Genomic DNA, 4,355 nt, shown 5'->3' with positions numbered 1-4,355 from the left:
AGGAGGCGCAGCGTACGGTACCGAGCACTGGGAGGTGCGATGCTGCCCGCCGGAGTGACAGCGAAAGGCTGCGCACCGCTTTCCGCCTGCTAACTCGGCGTCCGTGAGACCGACCGACTTCGCTTTACCGCCGGAGCTAGAGTGGGGCAAGGGGCACGGTTGGGTACCGGAACGATCACGTTCGCACACCGGGAAGTCGAGTGCCGGGTCTCGAAACGGAGCCGGGTCGGCCCAATTTAAAACGGAGAATAGAGTGCTGCCCTCTGCGGGTGAAAACCTGGAAGTACGTTGGTTAATGATTTCCAGTTCACCCCGCTTGGTCAGGCCCACTCGGAGGCGGATAACTCCGGAACGCCGAGGCCGATTTCCTCCGGGTATGGCTCGTTGCGTGCGGCAGGAGGCGGCGCAGCGTACGGTACCGAGCACTCGGAGATGCGGTGCTGCCCGCCGGAGTGACAGCGAAAGGCTGCGCACCGCTTTCCGCCTGGTAACTCGGCGTCCGTGAGACCGACCGACTCCGCTTTAGCACCGGAGCTAGAGTGGGGCAAGGGGCACCGAAGGGTACCGGAACGATCACGTTCGCATACCGGGAAGTCGAGTGACGGGCCGCTGAAAGCGAGCAGGGTGCCACCGCTCGGGGCCCCGGTTTGTCCGTCCCACCCGGAGGCCCATATCTCCGGAAGGCACAGGCCGATTTCCTCCGGGTATGGCTCGTTGTGTGCGGCCGGACCAGGCGCAGCGGACGGTACCGAGCACTGGGAGGTGCGATGCTGCCCGCCGGAGTGACAGCGAAAGGCTGCGCACCGCTTTCCGCCTGCTAACTCGGCGTCCGTGAGACCGACCGACTCCGCTTTACCGCCGGAGCTAGAGTGGGGCAAGGGGCACGGTTGAGTACCGGAAGGATGACGTTCGCACACCGGGAAGTCGACTAGCGGGCCGCCGAAAGCGAGCTCGGGGCCCCGGTTTGTCCGTCCCACCCGGAGGCCCATATCTCCGGAAGGCACAGGCCGATTTCCACCGGGTATGGCTCGTTGTGTGCGGCCGGACCAGGCGCAGCGGACGGTACCGAGCACTCGGAGGTCGGGCGCTGCCCGCCGGAGGTACAGCGAAAGGCTGCAAACCACTTTCCGCCGCCTCCCTCCGCGGGCGTGAGACCGACGGTCGTCGGGTTTAGTTCCGCGGCTAGAGCAGGACGAGGGGCAGCGAACGGTACCGGAACGAACCCGGTCGCACACCGGGAAGTCGAGTGCCGGGTCTCGAAACGGAGCCGGGTCGGCCCAGTTTAAAACGGAGAAGAGAGTGCTGCCCTCTGCGGGTGAAAACATGGAAGTACGTTGGTTAATGATTTCCAGTTCACCCCGCTTGGTCAGGCCCACTCGGAGGCGGATAACTCCGGAACGCCGAGGCCGATTTCCTCCGGGTATGGCTCGTTGCGTGCGGCAGGAGGAGGCGCAGCGTTCGGTACCGAGCACTCGGAGGTGCGGTGCTGCCCGCCGGAGTGACAGCGAAAGGCTGCGCACCCCTTTCCGCCTGCTAACTCGGCGTCCGTGAGACCGACCGACTCCGCTTTAGCACCGGAGCTAGAGTGGGGCAAGGGGCACCGAAGGGTACCGGAACGATGACGTTCGCACACCGGGAAGTCGAGTGCCGGGCCGCCGAAAGCGAGCAGGGTGCCACCGCTCGGGGCCCCGGTTTGTCCGTCCCACCCGGAGGCCCATATCTCCGGAAGGCACAGGCCGATTTCCTCCGGGTATGGCTCGTTGTGTGCGGCCGGACCAGGCGCAGCGGACGGTACCGAGCACTCGGAGGTCGGGCGCTGCCCGCCGGAGGTACAGCGAAAGGCTGCAAACCACTTTCCGCCGCCTCCCTCCGCGGGCGTGAGACCGACGGTCGTCGGGTTTAGTTCCGCGGCTAGAGCAGGACGAGGGGCAGCGAACGGTACCGGAACGAACCCGGTCGCACACCGGGAAGTCGAGTGCCGGGTCTCGAAACGGAGCCGGGTCGGCCCAGTTTAAAACGGAGAAGAGAGTGCTGCCCTCTGCGGGTGAAAACATGGAAGTACGTTGGTTAATGATTTCCAGTTCACCCCGCTTGGTCAGGCCCACTCGGAGGCGGATAACTCCGGAACGCCGAGGCCGATTTCCTCCGGGTATGGCTCGTTGCGTGCGGCAGGAGGAGGCGCAGCGTTCGGTACCGAGCACTCGGAGGTGCGGTGCTGCCCGCCGGAGTGACAGCGAAAGGCTGCGCACCCCTTTCCGCCTGCTAACTCGGCGTCCGTGAGACCGACCGACTCCGCTTTAGCACCGGAGCTAGAGTGGGGCAAGGGGCACCGAAGGGTACCGGAACGATGACGTTCGCACACCGGGAAGTCGAGTGCCGGGCCGCCGAAAGCGAGCAGGGTGCCACCGCTCGGGGCCCCGGTTTGTCCGTCCCACCCGGAGGCCCATATCTCCGGAAGGCACAGGCCGATTTCCTCCGGGTATGGCTCGTTGCGTGCGGCCGGACCAGGCGCAGCGGACGGTACCGAGCACTCGGAGGTCGGGCGCTGCCCGCCGGAGGTACAGCGAAAGGCTGCAAACCACTTTCCGCCGCCTCCCTCCGCGGGCGTGAGACCGACGGTCGTCGGGTTTGTTTCCGCGGCTAGAGCAGGACGAGGGGCAGCGAACGGTACCGGAAGGAACCCGGTCGCACACCGGGAAGTCGACTAGCGGGCCGCCGAAAGCGAGCACGGGGCCCCGGTTTGTCCGTCCCACCCGGAGGCCCATATCTCTGGAAGGCACAGGCCGATTTCCACCGGGTATGGCTCGTTGTGTGCGGCAGGACCAGGCGCAGCGGACGGTACCGAGCACTCGGAGGTCGGGCGCTGCCCGCCGGAGGTACAGCGAAAGGCTGCAAACCACTTTCCGCCACCTCCCTCCGCGGGCGTGAGACCGACGGTCGTCGGGTTTGTCTCCGCGGCTAGAGCAGGACGAGGGGCAGCGAACGGTACCGGAACGAACCCGGTCGCACACCGGGAAGTCGACCAGCGGGCCGCCGAAAGCGTGCTCGGGTCCCCGGTTTGTCTGTCCCACCCGGAGGCTGATATCTGAGGAAGTCCGAGGCCGATTTCCTCCGGCTAACTCGGCGGGCAATGTGTCCCCCCCCCCACCATCTTCGGCTGATTACCGTGGCTGGACCGGATCAAGGAGCAACGGAACCGTGCCAGAACGACGTCGGTCGGACGGCGTGAACTGATAGTGCCGAGGCCGGAAACCGAGCCGGAAATGTGCACCGATTTATTGGTCCCACTCGCAGGCCCATATCTCCGGAAGGCCGAGGCCGATTTCCTCCGGGTATGGTTCGCTGCGTGCAGCCGGAAGGGGAGCAGCGGACGGCACTGAGCAGCCGGAGGTGCGGCGCTGCCCGCCGGAGCTGCAAGCGAAAGGCTGCGCACCGCTTTCCGCTGGCTAACTCGGCGGCCGTCAGGCCGACCGACTCCGCTTCAGCACGGGAGCTGGAGTCGGGCAAGGGGCACCGAAGGGTACCGGAAGGATCACGTTCGGACACCGGGAAGTCGAGTGCCGGGCCGCCGAAAGCGAGCTCGGGGCCCCGGTTTGTCCGTCCCACCCGGAGGCCCATATCTCGAGAAGGCACAGGCCGATTTCCTCCGGGTTTGGCTCGCTGCGTGCGGCCGGACGAGGCGCAGCGAACGGTACCGAGCACTCGGAGGTGCGGCGCTGCCCGCCGGAGGTACAGCGAAAGGCTGCAAACCGCTTTCCGCCTCCTCTCCCCTCGGGCGTGAGACCGACGGTCGTCTGGTTTGCTTCCGCGGCAAGAGCAGGACGAGGGGCACCGAGCGGTACCAGAACGAACCCGGTCGCACACCGGGATGTCGAGTGCCCGGCCCAAACCCGCTACCCCCCCCCCCACCCGAAAGCGAGCCACGGTTTGTGGATTAAAAGTGAAGCGGCAAAGATTTGTAAAACAGCGTGAAATGATGAACCAGAAGCCCAAAGTAATGGTGGGAATAAAAGTTCCGAAATGTGAAATGGTGAACCAGAAGTTGTGTGAACTGTTTAACCCAAAGTGGCAAAAATGGATTAAAAGGGGTGAAATGATCGACCGCAAAGCAGGGCAAGCATTAAACAAAAGCAGCAGCATTTTTTAAAAAGGGACAAATGGTTTACCAGAATCCCAAAAGAATGCTCAGAGACTTAAGTGCCAAAGGGGAAATGGTTAACCAGTAGCTGGGTGAACTGTTTAACCAAAAGTGGGAAAAAGGATTAAAAGGGGTGAAATGATTAACCAGAAGGCGAAAGCAATGTGCCGCGTCAAAGTCCTAAAGGGGAAAAGGTTGACCATAAAGCAGGGAAATG

This window comes from Heptranchias perlo, unplaced genomic scaffold (genome assembly GCF_035084215.1).
Source record: "Heptranchias perlo isolate sHepPer1 unplaced genomic scaffold, sHepPer1.hap1 HAP1_SCAFFOLD_493, whole genome shotgun sequence".
Taxonomy (NCBI): Eukaryota; Metazoa; Chordata; class Chondrichthyes; order Hexanchiformes; family Hexanchidae; genus Heptranchias; species Heptranchias perlo.
Note: the sequence above shows the minus strand (reverse complement) of the source record.